At 39.1% G+C, this 17006-nt stretch overlaps 1 protein-coding gene across 1 annotated transcript in view; it reads right to left on the bottom strand.

The window, feature by feature from the left end:
* elfn1a (extracellular leucine-rich repeat and fibronectin type III domain containing 1a) overlaps nt 1-17006 on the bottom strand; it is an 86438-nt gene that overhangs the window by 65976 nt on the left and 3456 nt on the right. The window lies entirely within an intron of this gene.

Below are 17006 nucleotides of genomic sequence, written 5' to 3'. Positions count from 1 at the left end.
GCTGCATCTTTAATCTTTTCTCCACAGCCCAAACAGGCCCATTAAGCCCACTAAGTCCATTTGCAGGGGTCAGTTTTCTATAATAAGTATCTGACGCACAGCGGCTACCCGACCTCTTCAGTCCTCTTTAGAAATTCTTGACAGCGAAGTTCTCAAAAATTATTGCTCTACATCTTTTGTGCGTCATAGTACTGTTTACGCTTCATAGGTGAAGATATTCATGAAGCCCATATATACTTGGCGAGGCCTGCCCACTGGTTCCCAACCTGAGGGTCCCGACCCCCCCTAGGGGTCGCCAAAGCTTCACCCGGGGGTCGCAAAACATATACAGTTGGCCTATACCTCAGAATTTTATTCATTTCTGTCAAGAGAAATCAATGAAATTGTTATTTTTAAAGTTTGGATTATTTTTTAAGATACAAACAGGATAAGGGCACAATGAAGACCTGAACACAAGCTATATTCACAGAGCCTTCCCTCTCCGCTAAACAGCCTCGCCTGCATTAAAAAAGTATGCAGTTAAAACACCTAAAGAGCTGATAGAACAATGGCCAAGCGTCAGGGAGAAGAAAACCCTGCATTTGTCAAAAAATAAGCCAATTAAGTGTGTATTATTGTTAAAAAATATTTTTTAAATACATAATATAGTCTCCCTTTTACAGACATGCCCACTTTATGATAATCACAATTTTTTAGCTGTTCAAAATGTACCTTAAAGGGAGATTTGTATTTGTAAGTATTTAATACCCTTATCAACATGGGAGAGGGCAAATATGCTTGCTTTATGCAAAGTATGTATATAGTTATTAATGGAAATCAATTAACAACACAAAACAATGACAAATATTGTCCAGAAACCCTCACAGGTACTGCATTCAGCATAAAAACATATGCTCAAATCATAACATGGCAAACTCAAGTCCAACAGGCAACAACAGCGTTTAACTATCGACAATCATAATAAAATAACAGGAAAACTCATCTCTGATGTAATATTCACAGAGAATAATCTGCTCAAAATTCATCCAAATCGCTCGTTTTACACAAACGTCCTTTAGGTATTGTGTTCACTATTTGGGTATATTGTACAGTTTATCAGATGTTTTATACCGTTATTGTTATGCATTGAATATATTATGAAATATCCATAAAATGTCACTTGGTCAGGGGTCATCGGTTTAATTAAATATAGTAAAGGGTTCCCTTAAGGAAAAAGGTTGGAAACCACTGCTGTAGCCTATAGGGAGTCATCTATAATCACCTACACTGTTGGACAAAAGTGCAAGTTTGCACATTTTGGGGTGTTGAGATTTTCTTGAGGGAAAATCTAAAACTTCTGGTAAAAGCTGGGGCAAGAGTGCAAAGTCACTTTGTATCAGGGAGTTGATTCTCACAGAAAACTCAACTTTTAATCAATGAACTAGAATTGCAACCAAAGTTCAAATTTAACGACTGAAACGTGCTCTTTGTATGTTAGAAGCTGTCATTGCTTTGATCGCTGACCACATTAAAGATTTACGCTTCACGACACAATTTTTTTCTCATTTCCATCAAGCAGATTTCACACCCGCTGTGCTGTATATGTGGAAGAGATAAGATATGCTTTGAACTATATGTGGTCTTTAACGTAGTCACATGAGTGAGTCCACTATAGCAGTACTGTAAGTTATGCAATGTTAGAAATGTGTTGCATACAAGATCATGGATTAAATTGTGTATCGGTATTCCCAAAGTTGGTGCACGTGTTTTAATTATCAAGAGCACAGTGCTTGTAGCTGTATGCGGTCCTCAGTGTCTCCTCAGCGTCCAGAGTCATTCACACTGTATATCTTTGTAATGAGATCAGATCAGCCAAATGGGAATACTGAAAATCCTTAAACAGCAAGAATAATAAAAAGTGAAAGACCTAACATTTTTTAATTATAAGTACAGTGACACTGGCACGTAGCACTAGGCATAAGCATTTAGCTGTGCAAATCAGATTAGACAGAAAAGGATACAGTTAGTCAAGCTTGAACCTCTAATAACGGGGTGCGGAGTCCAACGTTCACTACAGTGTGCACTCTTCCTCATGGACATATCCACTTCCTCTGATGTGAATTTATACGCTGGTCAAAACGGATTATACTTTTTAATCAGGCTCATATCTAAGAAGACTATCAAGGAAAATTAATTGAAATTTCAGCCTCTTTTATGCTGTGATTATTGCAATTATAATAAACCAAATTGTTGCATCACTCTGCTGAATTGAAGGGTTGTCTCCCATACATTTCCAGGAATATGTTTATTTCCATTAGAGGAATGACTTACTAAAATGCATAATTCATGTTGGAAAGCTGCATTTATTATTGATTAATGGAAAAAAATTGTTCCCACAAGAATAAGGTTAGTTGCTCAATATATAGTATTATTACACTTGGACTAATCATCATTGTAGTAGGGATGTAAGAAAATAACGAAAACGAATATTGCGATATTATGTTTTGTGATACTGTATTGATTCTCAAAAACACTGTATTGATTTTTAATTAATATTTTACATACAAAAATTAACTCAGTCAATAATTTAATTCATTTAATTCATTTACAGGGACTGTAATAAATGCAAATACAGATCCCACTGTTCTGATTGTTGTGAAGTAAACTGTTTTTACTCAGCTTTTATGCATATGATGGTGTGTTCTTTATACTATAACAGTTTTCCAAAATGTTGAGATCCAGATTCTTGCCAATACACAGCCCTACATAGTAGTGGTTCAGTTTGTTGTGCAAGATCTAGTCAGTTGAGAAAATGCTTTTGACAATTTGCAAAGTTTAAGAAAACAAGTTCATCACCATGTTATGACTGGCGTTACTGTGACATAACAGATGTACCTCTTTGAAAACTTCCCTGGAGGAGGGACCGGAGGCCCGACACAGAGGAATTGACAGAGGGACTGTGCCTGCGGCAGAAAGGATTGAAGTCTGAGCAGGCACACCCGCAGGGCTAATAGGCACTCTGGTCCTCAAGGAAGGCCCTGTCCTCGAATAAAACATACAGTAGATACTGTAGTAATATTCACTGCTCAGGCACATTCCTGCAGTTCATCCAGTACTCCGTTGAGCACTCTGAGGATATTGAAGGGCCTGAGTGGAGTTCTTCTATTTTAATGGTACAGGGCGTTATATTTGCAGTCCTTACCTTCAAACTGGGGGAGTATTACAGCTTCACTCCTTCTGTTTTACCTTTCACAATAAAAGCCCAACTTAAATTCACTCAGCATTTAGCTAAGAGGCAACTCAACAAAACAGCTTACAATAGTCAGGTGACAAAAATACTCACTCAGTGGTCGTACTGAATATCTGAGTCAGACAAAACTCTGAAAAATGTATCCTCGTCCATAACGTCCTCTGCACTCATATTTTGGGATGCCATTTTTTTGCTGTTGGCAAAGTAGCTAGTTTGCAATACAAATTAAGGTATCAGAACACACAGCACATCGCAGTTTGTTGAGCAGAGATCTGCTCTCATATATCATGAGGTGATCACTCTGCTCCACCTTCATTTGATTGGTATTTCCTGGCCCGACTACCCCTCTTTGGTATTCATGTGCTTTCTGAATAGTACTTTGACCACTACAGAGCCTTGATTATCTCTATTTGTCCTGGCTCTTGATGTTTAGCTGCATGAACAACTTCAGAAGGAGACCACAGGTCTATCAGTCTAGTCACTCACTTACATGGTAGACCGTGAATTGCTTTTCCGAACGCATACTTCCATATGCAATTGTGACAATCAGACAACCTCTTGATCCAGCAGCAATGTTCCAGACAGACACGCAACAAACGGAAAATACAGAGGCGAGGACCTGTAATGATTGCTTGCGTTCCACTGTGACGTAGTATATTGTCTGGGTTGGTCCTATACATAGACTACTTACTTTAATAGTATGATTGAACTTTGACTCTGACTTGCATTAGCAAAGCCATGCACATGGATACGTGGTAAACGGTAAATGGACTGCATTTAAATAGCGACTTTCTACCTTACCGGTCATGCTTTAGTGTTTTGCTTTCTTTTTAATTTCAGGTTTATGTGGGATTTGCCAGTGGTTTTGGCAGCAGGTTGTAAGTGTGAAGATCCTTGGCACCTGTATATTGCCTAAAGGGGTTGGGCAGCTTCTAAATTCAGACAGGTTATGGAGAGCATCCAAATTTTGGTTGTTCTTTTTTTAAATGGCCGTTTCCAAACTGACAACAGACCAAATCCTACAATCCATCCTAAAAATGAAGATTATACAGTATTGGATTTTGAGCTGGTGTTTAAAGAGTTTTTCTGCTCATTCTCTCTACTTCTTCTATCCTGAATGCGGTTGAAGTTCTGCTGATATTCCTATGCCAGTAAATTTTAGATGAAACAATAAGTTAAAGTTTTGCTGAGATTTACAATATTAAATGAAAAAATGAGGTGGATTGATCAAACAAACCTTCCCAGGAGGCCGCTGTTCATCTAAAAGTCACCGTAACATAGTCATTTTAAGTGCCTGTGAGGGTTTCTAGACAATATTTGTCATTGTTTTGTGTTGTTAATTACTTTGAATAATAAATATATTTGCATAAAGCAGCATATTTTCCCACTCTAATGTTGATAAAAGTATGACATACTTTCCAAATCTCCCTTTAAGGTACATTTTGAACAGCTATAAAAAATGTTTAATTAATTTGTGATTAATCACTAATAACTATGAACAATCATGCGATTAATCATGTTTAAATATTTCAATCAATTGACAGCCTAATTTTTTACTAAAGCTAACAATGTAGTTTTGTGTGTTTTTTTTCTTTCAATTTACAACATTAAACACGTATTTTATTTAAAACTGCGACAGAAATCCCGGAGAAAATGTTTCCCTCGAACTGTAAATGACACCGCAGTTTAGTTGTAAGTGAACGTAATTTTGTAGGAGACAGGTTAGTTCTAATGTTGCCTTAGCCCCTCATTGAAAAGAGGAGATCATCCTCCTTAAAAGGATATCTTATTTGCAGTGGTTGAAGTTCTCACCTTGGTTTAGTGATGAAGTGCACTCTGAATGTGGCAAATACATCCTGACACCACAGTTAGCTAACCTCACGCTTTTCTCCCGTTTCCTTGTCATTTTATATAGAGCATATTCATCAAATCACAAGAGACACTACATTTTATTCATCGAGCCTATAGCTTCACACAGATCCCAGGTCTTACTAAAGAAGTGGGAAAGCATAATTGGCACACTGGCTTTCCACATAATCTCCATATTTATTTGAGGAATAACACCTCACAGACCTGACAATCTGGCAGCCCAGATCCGTTCTCTCTCTGCGCTCTGGTTCTCACAGTGGGTGATCACCAGGCTGAGCTGATTCGGCCTGAAAGGCAGCGCTGTTTAATGAGCAATGGAGGGCGTGAGAGAAGAGAGACAACAGGTGGAGCGTCAGATTGGTGCTCTGCAGCTGGGAATGGACCACTTTTCTTGCCAGCTGTCAACCTAGATAATAATTATTAAAAAAGTATGTTTGCAAAAGTGTTCATGTTACCAGGACATTTGCCTGCATGTGATTGCATCAGCTGTTGGGAGAAATAAGATGTATTCGCAGGATGTTTTTCATCTGGCTGTTGTTCAGAGACTCACCATGGCATTTATCCAGGTAAATATTGATATGTTTCTGATTCGCTGCCGTAAGCAGCAAGTAAGCTGCCAAGAAAGGTCTTGCATCCGATCCGAATCATGATCTGTAGTATTTGGTAACGGCACTCTCAAAACTTGGCACAGTCCAACACTGACTTCATTGCTCTGGGCACACCAAATATAGTGATTTTTTTCCATTTGATGTGGCTCGGTTCAGTTATTGCTTTGAAAGTCCAGCGTTCTGCCTCGCTTTGTTGCCCTGCAATCAATCTTCTCTGTAAAGGACACTTTCTTTTCCAAACAACCGCATTGTTTAATCAGCCGCAACGCTAGAAACACTAGTGACTCAGTGGGATTCTTTACAAGCACTGCGCGTCTTAATTAATTTATCATGCTAGTTTTTTTTTTAAGGTCCCTTATGCAAGTCATTGTTTAAAGCACTTACTCCTCTGCCTTTTCGAGACCTCATTTAGATGACTGTGTAGAAATCCGTCTCTTCAAATAATTTGCATCATATTAAAGGCTCAGATAGTGTCAATGAACACCAAGTCAAGTATGCAGCAACGCTCTCCAATATGAGTGTTATGGTACACTGTGGCCTGCTAATGGTGTGAACACTGGCACATTTTTTATAAGTAGATGCTAGTATGTTTGCTCCAAGTTTGGAAGCAGTTTCTATGGTAACAATGTCCTATCTTCACTTTCTCACTGACAATCTGTTTAGTCAACTGATTCACTGATTAAAAATGAAGTAACTCTGTTCGAGCCAGTGAACAGCACACTCTGAGACGTGATGCACTCTTTAATCGTGACGGGACACATGTGCTTAGGTAAGCGAAGTTGCTCCCTTGCCAAACCTTAAAAGCTATGCACCATCTTGACAGAGGCGCTTAAAGGCTTTTAAGTTGTGATGTAGAGAAGCATTAGAGGTATACTGGCAGCTTGCACACCGTAAGTCAATAGCTATCAAAAGACGTTTTACTTAATTATTTCCTCACAAAGCTGACCTTTGAACCCCACGGTACAACAAACAAGGTCGTCCGCAGGTTGCGAAGGCTAGACATATGGGCTGAGGAAATTATTGATGAGTCAGACACCATATTATTTACAACCTGCCCTTCTCAGCTGCTCCTTAAAGCAGCCAGCTTCTCATTGAATTAAGCTTGACTCTGTCAATCGGCACTCTGTCATATTGTAAGCTATTGGTCCTTGCGAGAAGCTCAGTCGATGCCTCAGCTTTGCTCAAACCTCATTCACTCGAGTGGTGATTGTCTTACAAGAATAAGACCATTAAAAGTCCCAAAAATAAAACATGAGGTTTTGTTTTTCTGCCGTCTTTCAGGCAGAAAAGATACAGAACTTCAATAGTAAAACAGATGCCGGGATTGTTGTGTGACAAAAGCCTTCTGTCACAACAGCTGCACACTGAGTCAAGTGGCTGTTGTAGTAGGAAGTGGAAATGATCTCTCACAATCACGTGTGTGGCTTTATTCTTCATTATGAATGAGAATTAAATCTACATGCCACAACTTAACTATATTAGTTAAAGTAAAGTAAGTTAAAGTACTCCTAAATATGGCAGTATGTACAATACTTCCCACTGAAATGTAGTGGAGTATATAAGTATTCATATATATATATATATGAAATGGAAAATTTGTACTTAAGTAAAATACACTTAAATACACTTAAAATAGCAAGGATATGAATACAGTATTTTTTGTGTGTACTTATATTAAGTTGATAAGCTACAATGTACCAGTTGTCCGATAAGATTCCTATTGATTAAGTGAACTTTTTCTTGAAAGACATTTCTGTCCAAGCATTCGTTACTAAAACATCCCAATACAAGCAATGAACAAGGTATTTATTTTGAAAGGGAGAATTTAAACACAATATGTTCAACACATTAAATTTGTCAATGCTGTGCTCTTTCTGCAACATGCTCGCAAACATGATGTTGAGCAGTTTCCAGGAGAACCATAGTTGTTGCCATAGGTGACTTAAACTATGGTTGCATCCGAGATTCCATACTAACATGCTCTTTAGTACACTTAAACAGTATGTCAGATATTTTAGTATGTCCAAAACCTTAACATGACACCAATAATATGTAAATTGCATACTATTTCCAGTGAAATATTACATTATGCAAACGCGTGACACTACGGTGGCATAAATATCCCACAATGCAATGCGGTAGTGACGACAACGTTCATAACAGACGTTGACGGACAGCTCTGTAACATCAATAATGCTTCAATTTAAGTGTAAGATATCACTTTGCTAGGCGTAATATAGTTTTTAAGTTAATTCAGAATTTGTGATTCTCACAAATCATTGTTTGGTCTCGTGAGGTTGGCACGGGTTACCATGGTTACAGGTCTCCAACTGGGAAGGAGGCTCTCAGGAAGTGACGATAAAAATGACTGCTCAGTCCGAAATGATACATACAGTACTACTGTTTATTCACCCAGCAGTATGTTGAACATTAGTACACATATTGGGTATGTAGTGAATAGAATGCAATTTCAGACGAAGCCCATGTAGTGGTTTTTTTTTCGAGATTAACATGGAGGCTTCTTTCTCAAGTTGCTTTCAAAGAAAAGTGGAAATAATAACCATTCAAGCAATGCTAATAATGTAAGCGAGTCACAGAGGTCCCTACACATCTATAATCAGAAGAACACTGTCTGAAGTTGACCACGGTGACCTTGTTATTTGGGTCAGCTGGATATTTGTGGGGGTCATCAGCCACCGAGCACTCAAGAGCATTAGTCTGTCCCCTGTATGGCTTCTATAGAGCTGGCTCCACGGGAAGCAATCGACTTGCTCAAATCATCCATCAGACGTTTATACAACAATGCGGTTGGCTGTGGTGTGAAGGAAGATTAAGGGTTGACCTTCACACAACATCAAAGTGTAGATGAATCCTGGACTGATCATCTGATTGGCCCTTGTCTTCTTGGCTTTCACTTCAGATGATTGTACACTTAAATGTTTGTTCAGTCAGTGAGGGGCAAAAAACAGCTCCACTATCAATCAAAGCAGAGACATTAACCAGCAACAGTGTGAGGTGACTCTGAGGGTCAGAAGTTTGTTTATGAACACTGAAAGGACGTCTCTGACGTCATGTTATCTATTACATCTATTACATCTATTACCCTTACACAGCAGTGCAAAGTGTTTTCAGTTGTTTGATCACATTATGATACACATGCTATTTTTCTTTTATCATAGTTCTTTTTTCAAAATAAATAGTTGGAAACTGACTCCAGATCAGAGGCAGGGCCAGAGGAGGAAGTTGATAGGTAGTGGGCTTATAATTATCTGGGACCAATGCACAAAACACCTTAAATTAAGATTTCCCTTAAAGTCAGAGTTAAGGTTTTTATATCGCCGTCGCAGAGGCATTGTTTACGGGATATACGTCCCCTTGTGAACGCAATATCTCAGGAACGCCTGGAGGGAATATCTTCAAATTTGCCATAAACGTCCACTTGGACTCAAGGATTAACTGATTAGATCTTGGTGACCTCATAAAACACATTTTTGGCTATAACTCAATAATTCATATGCTAATTATGACAATTTCACACAAATGTCTAACAAGATAAAGTGATGACATTTTGGACAGACATGCATGTAAACTGCAACATGACTGGTTGGCGGAGGCATAGAAAAGACCTTAGCAACCAAAGGAAGAGAAAAAAAACTACCTCTGACTCAATCTTAACCGCAACATGGCCGAGTTTATGTCGATAAATGAAGAAAATGAAGGCATCCAATTTATGTTTTGTCCGACCGACTAGAGTTGGATCACTGTACTTTCCGCAGCTGTGCTCTTCCAGCCCCTTTGCATTTAATGATTGGTTTACGGTTTTTATGCTGCAGGATCTTTCCAGTCAGTGATTGGCGTGGTATATCTTGAATAAATCTTCGTTGCAATGTCCTTGCAAATTTAGTGTTTTCTGTTTGCTGTTATTTGCGGATCAAATCTTATATATTCCTCCAGACATAGACTCTTTTCACTTGGTTGTCCTCTGCCATATTTTTTTCTATCCATAAGACAACTTTGTGAGAATCTGTATAAAGTGATTTACTAATTTCTTGTTGGAAAGTCAATCAAGTCACCACAAAGAGATTCAAAACAACTACAGAGAGACACAAAATGTTCTGTGTCAGTACATGGGGTCTTGCTCCTCTTTTACATCTGTGTGTCTAAGGGCTCATTGTCTCATTATCTGTCCATAATTGATATTCTTTTATGTAAGAATGTTCAATTTGTTAATTTGACATTCATTTATTTCACTGAACAAACATGGTAATTATCAATAATGGACAATTTATTATTGCCAAGAACCAGGACATTGAATTTGAATCGTAACACATTTTCAACAATTTCCCAAATGTACCCCTTTCATTGAATCTGTGCCCCAGTCTGGCCCCAGTTTCCAAACCCACCCCTGCTGCAGATGTTATGAGTTACTCGACAAGTGCGTCAATTATAAGCTGTAATTGTGTAAAACCCGACTATATTCACTGCTCAGACTGTGGCAGGCGGAACAGTCTAGTCAAACAAACTAAGAAGTTAGTGTATTGTTTTTGACTTGAATGGATTGTGATTGACAGGCGGCCTTTCTATCATAATCACAAAAAAACAAAAAAGCTGTTGGTTGAACGATTTATTTTGGAGACAAAGACACAGAAATGGGACACGTACCTGGAAGCAGTGTGACTGTTTACAAGCAGAAAACAGAAGTAAAACGCCCCCTCCTGTCTCGTCTTTGTTCTCATGTATGTGTGAATTAATGTGAAACAGTGAACAGTGTGAGCTCCTTACTTAGAGAGATGAGTTACCTTTACTAACTGAATTAGAGGTCTCCAGCGTGGTTTTCTTTGCATCGGGAGATGAATGGATAACTCCGAGAGGCTGGGAAAAATCGATCAGATAATCTTACTGTGGTGCATGCAAGGATTAACTATAAATTAGCATTAAGGGGATGAAAAACTGTTTAAGAAAAAGAAAACAAATTAACATTATTTGGAGATATTGAAAATGTTTGCTTTGCAGAGGCAGAGGAATAGTACTACAAGTCTTCATCAAAGAGTGCTGGATAGAAAGGGAGCATTTAAAGGGGACATATCATGCTCATTTTCAGGTTCATAATTATATTTTAGCTTTCTACAAGAACATGTTTACATGCTTTAATGTTCAAAAATCACATTATTTCTCTCTTACTGTCTGTCTGAATATACCTGTATTCATCCTTTGTCTGAAACGCTCCGTTTTAGCGCCTGTTTCTTTAAGCCCCCAATCCTGTAACAGCCCAGTCTGCTCTGATTGCCTTGAGAGATTAATATGGTGCACCTTTGTAAAGGTAGATCTCAAGCTATGGGCGATATATTCTAATAAGCCTGCATGTGACATAGGAAGGGGAGACAAATCTGAATAGCTTGTTGAACCACATGTTTTCTGATCTAAACAGCCCACAAATACCTGACTGTGTCGTCTTATGTCACAGTTTGTGGGTTGGTAGACACTCCAGAGATTTTCATTACATGTTAAGACCAACACTGTTGCATCATGCTGGCAAAAGAACACATATTCATATTTGCAGAAGTCATTGAACAGGTTAATCCTTAGTGCATCATTAGTGTATCAGCTGTTTACAAGCACCGACCGGGGTTGTTAACATTCATAGGGAGGAGGGACATGTTTTGATCACTATGATGAGACTTTTGGCACCTATTGACCTCACATAATTTCCTCACTGTCTGATGACTGTGTGGCGTGTGGTTGCCATTTAATCACAGAGCATCTGTCATCTTTAAAAGCTGTTGGTTTAAATTTCATAATTGGTAGGAAACTGCAAACTACCTAATCATGCTGAATTACCAATCAGGGATATAATCTGCTACATTTTCATAACACTATCTGTAACTGTGCTGAAATCTAATATATTTATCTAAACAGAAGATATGAAGCTTGCAGCCGAACGAGAGATTGAAAAAAAGTCTGCTTTATAAAGTGACTTTAATTTGATAGACTGACAGCTTGAAGTCTTAAATATATTTTCCTGTTTGGTGGACTTTGTCTTGGACTTTGCAGACCTACTCCTTGGGTTTATATTTCCCCGAGGAACCAATTAATGTGATTGGTGTTCTGTCTTTTCCGTGAGGGAGAGAGTATGTTTCAGTGTGTTTTGCACATGCGTGCCCATTTTGTGTGCCTTCTCAGAGAGTACCAGCACTGCCTTTAAGTAGTTGTCAGCTATTAAAATGATGGACAGTAAATCATTTGTGTGATCCAAAGCTACAAAGGTCTAATCTATATAATACTATAAAAACAGCATTTCCGCTCAAGATAATCAGCCACATCCACTGAATTGTCATTGGCACATTGTCATCTTTGTTTCATTCACACCTGACTACACGTTCACGCCGATTCATGAAGAACAGATGAGATAAGTACCATTCAAACTCAAGTGTGCACCAAAAAGAACTGCATACAAATGTGCAGGTGCAGCTACTTTGTATGGAGAACTCAACTGACAGGACACTGTATTATGATACATATTTTACCTCATCAAGCTGCAGCGTAATGTGTTTATAGCATCCCTTCTATATGATTGATGAAGAGCAGTTACAATCTGGACTATATACAGTGTAGGAGACTAATTCTCATCCAGTTATTCATTCATCATCTCTTTGTTCGTCTGACTACCACAGAAGGTAAAGCCGTTGAACGCCGTCACCAAGTCACGCTTTGTTTTGATCATTTCCTGGCATGATTTGGAACAAAGAAAATGAATAAGACATAATCGCACCTGTGCCTGCAACCCACATAAATGCCTTAATATGGCCTTCATGACTTTCTATTACTTTATGATTGACGCCTTACAGTATATGTGACTCTGTATAGAATACATTCATCATTGATTTCCTCCTGTGTAACTGTTACGACAGTTACGAAGCTTTTATTTAGACTCAATTTAGATCTTTTTTTGAAGGTGGGGTTTAAATATAAATCTAATTTTAATATATCAAATTATACGTTATTTAATTGGCAGATCAATTATACATATCATGTATATGTATGAGGAGTATATGATAGTAGAAAACAATTTAAAGGTACAGTGTGTAGGATTTGGTGACATCTAGTGGTGTGGTTACAGATCGCAAACAACTGAGTTCCCCTTCGATTACTCCTCCCTTTCCAAGACTACGCAAACATGAGCCGCAGAGTGCAAAACTGTGGTTAAGCTGCTGGCCTCGCTCCCATAATAACACTACTTTAGGAGTAACAGAAGTCAGATGGCGGCTGGCGGCTGGCGGTAGCACGGTTTTGCACTCTGCCGCTCACGCTACTGCAGTTTCACAAGCGTGTCGGAGAACTACGGTGGCCTAGAGGTAACGTAAAAAAGTGAAAGTCTCTCTCTAGAGCCAGTGTTTGGTTTGTTCGTTTTGGGCTACTGTAGAAACATGGCGAACTCTGTGAAGAGGACCCGCTCCCTATGTAGATATGAAGGGCTCATTCTAAGCTAACGAAAAAACACAACGATTCTTAGTTTCAGGTGATTATACACTAATGAAAACATAATTCTGAATATTATATTGCATTTCTGCTTGTAGGTCCCCGAAATGTTAAACACTGTTCCTTTAATGCAGAAAATTGACCAGATTAGACAATTTCTAACAATTTCCGTTATATGCCATGCTCACTTCTGGTCTAAATCTGAAAACAGATATTTTTGTGACATAAACTGATACAGATAGTAGCTTTGTGTTACACTGTTGATGTAAATATAATGTAATTCCATTGTATTTTGTCATTAAGATGATAATAATGCTGAATAATATTAAGTCAAATGTAACCGATCGGTTCATATTAACCCCCGGTAGAAATGTTTTGCTTGTTTTGTGCTGTGGGACCAGGAGAAAAAACAACAACAACATAGCTATTGCCTTTTAAAGAAACTGGCCATAGCAATTAATTATTCAGACTACTGGAACTAATAAGAAGAGTAAGAGTTCAGGTTCATAAAATGCAATAGATAAGAAGATTTTTTTTTCCAGTGCTTGTGTGTGTGTTAATGTGCAAAGTATTGGTTTGTGCTGTGTACAATGCACAAAGGAAATATGTTGCATACTTGCCTCACAGAGCTCCAACAGTCCTGCATACTGTGAACCAGCTCCATCTCTGTGTGCCCTGTATCTACAAACTCTACTGGTGTGAGTTTTAAATGTGAAAAAGCACCCCTGCTCTTGGTCTGTAATGAAAAGGTGACCCGCTCACCATAAGGCACAGCGCATTCTGCAACACTCATCATCATATGCATAATCTGATGTTACAAAAATATGAATGAATTTAGCAAAGGCGATTGGGGACGTCCCCTGACACAGTAAAAACCCAGCTTCTGTGAAGTGAGCTTTGACAGAACTGTTATGTATCGCCAGCTTTAATGGGCTCTCATGTACAGGATATTCATCAAGCAGAGCAGGTGCCTGCAGATACACTGCCGTGGTGTTTTTGCATCCCAGCATCTAATTACTTTTGCCGAGAAGATGGCAAGGAAGAGACAGAGTAATGTTCAATACGCCTCACTCTGCCATTCGGTGATGCTTGTTTACTAAAGGGTTTCATCTGTCATAAGGCAGCCAGCAGGTGGCTGGGGAAACTACACAGAAACGTTTCTGGCACTCTTGGGTGGATTAATTTTTGTGCACTCCTAAATTAATTATGACTGATTCACACCCTCGAGTGATTCCCTACATCTCCGGGTTGAGCCCCACAATCTGTCAATGGCACAGCAGCTCATTCCAACTTTACTGCCTCCAGCTGTCTTCTCATGGACATATAGTCTCCTTAGCTTCTCAGTTGCATAGATTGTATATAAGAAGTGGTCACTGTGACATCACCCATTGGTTTGTGTACTACCGTTTTGAAGCCTCGAGTTTGGTATTTTGGCCATCACCATCTTGGTTTTTGTCCTTCGCCATTTAGATTTTTTGCAACCAGAAGGCTCTACGAGGGCTACCCCTCTTGCATTACTTTTGGACGGACCAGGGACGTTTTGCGTGTCAATATACGCTTGTTACAGTACATGCATATTCACAGCCAGCTAGGTTTAGGCAACACAGCCACTTAGTTAGGGTTAGGAAACGGTCGTGGTTTATGTCAACTTCACTGACATATGACTCACCTGACCACTGAGTGACTGACCGCTCTAAGACCTCTGGTCTCCTGGGTGTAAGTCCTGTGTTTGTTTTACCCATCCGCCACCCCTCCCGCCCGTCCTGAGCAGACTCTCATGCACTTAATACTACGTCACATGTTCTGACCGTCGAGTAACGCCGCAGGTGGGTTTACATTGGCGGTAGTTGAAAGCCTGGTTCCTAACTTACAGTCGTTAAAGGGCACCTCCGTGCATCGGTATCCAATGCCGAGGGGCACTTACCAAACGGCGGTATTTGACAAGTTGGGAGTGAGACCGTGCTGCCCAGACCGGACAACGCTGTGGTAGCAACCTGTCAATCACAAGGTAGCCACACCCTAAAGCATCCCCTGCTTTATGGTCTATTTGACTCTAAATAGGACCATAATTTACTAAATGAACTTCATGCTGTATTGAAGAAGACTTGAAACTAGCGATTGAGACCATAAACTCATGTTTACAATGTTTACTGAGGTAATAAATCAAGTCAGAAGCAGGGTAATTTTCTCATAGACTTCTATACAATCAGACGTCTTTCTGCAACCAGAGGAGTCGCCCCCTGCTGGCTATTAGAAAGAATGCAAGTTTAAGGCACTTGTGCATTGGCTTCACTTTTCAGACCCAGAGGTTACCCACTGATCGGTTGTCAAGGAATGTGTAAAAATCACTATATATGGCAGTCATCTCATTTTCTCCCGGACTGTAATCAGCACATAAGATGCTAGTAAGTAGAAGAAATGAGCCATAATGTTTACACCTGCCATCTGCTTCTTTTTTTTTTCTTGAAACGCACCTGGAATCCAAAGGTGCATCGCCATTGCTGCCACTTTCAATAAACTCCCCTTAGTAAATTCAAATACATTCTTTCCTGAGATGAGACCAGGCCACAGCTCTGTGAACACAATGTGCAGTTAATGACTCACAAGCTGCTTAATCAAGGCGAAAAGGTTTCCTTTTTTTGCATGTGTTCTAGGAGATATCACCTCAGTAACAGTCCAACTTTGTTTTGCACTGTCTGAATAAAATGCGAGGGCAGCTGCCTTGAAGGGGCAGCAGCTTTTTTGTATTTTCAGCCTTATCTGCAAGTTACAGCCTTTATTAGATATTGGAAATTCTCAACCAATTGCCTTCCTTTGCTGAATGTTAAGGTACTGTCAATAACATTTCCTTTTCATGTCTGTTGTCCTGAGGCGCAACTCTTTGACAGTGTCATTGATGGACCTGTCCTTCACCACAAAGAACTCTTCACAAGGCTGGCCACTGCAAATTTGAACTTGAAATGCAGAGAAATAACGATTCAAAGCAAAGTACATTTCTACAGTTATAATGAATTCAGTGCCGCATGCTTTCAAAACTAACATAACACGTGGCTGATACTCAGGGTAGCATCAAATAAAACCAATAAATGTTAAAGGGGATATATTACGAAAAACTCACTTTTGCAGTGCTGGTGCTCATACATTTGGGTATCTGGAGTGTCTACCAACCCACAAACTGTGATATAAGACAACCCAGTCAGTTTGTTGTGGGCTGTCTAGATCAGAAAACGTGTGATTCAACAAGCCATTCAGATTTTGCTTGTCTTCCTATGTCACATGCAGGCTCATTAGAGTATATCTCCCACAGCTTGAGAACTACCTTTGCAAAGGTGCACCATATTTTTCACACAAGCCAATCAGAGCAGACTGGGCTTTTTCAGGAGAGGGGGGCTTAAAGAGACAGGCGCTAAAACGGAGCGTTTCAGACAGAGGATGAATACAGGTATATTCAGACAGACAGTATGAGAAAAATAATGTGATTTTTGAACATTAAAGCATGTAAACATGTTCTAGTAGAAACCCAAAATACAAGTATGAACCTGAAAATGAGCATGATATGTCTCCTTTAACATTTTCTATTTTAGGAGCCAAAGTTCTTTCTTATTAAAACCCAAAGACTCAATGATAATATCAGTCCTGAGAAATGTTATATAATTTAATATCTTTAAATTGTAAGCCTTAAGATTAGAGAAAAACATATTATAGAAAATGCAGGCCATAAATAGTAATACAAAATGTAGATTATAACTATAATATCCTGTTTGGTTCAATGTGACTATAACTAAACTATACTGTGCTGTTCAAACACAACGATATCTGCTTCA

Source organism: Sebastes fasciatus, chromosome 13 (genome assembly GCF_043250625.1).
Source record: "Sebastes fasciatus isolate fSebFas1 chromosome 13, fSebFas1.pri, whole genome shotgun sequence".
NCBI lineage: Eukaryota > Metazoa > Chordata > Actinopteri > Perciformes > Sebastidae > Sebastes > Sebastes fasciatus.
The sequence above is the reverse complement of the archived record's forward strand: the minus strand, read 5'-3'. Positions and strand labels throughout refer to the sequence as shown.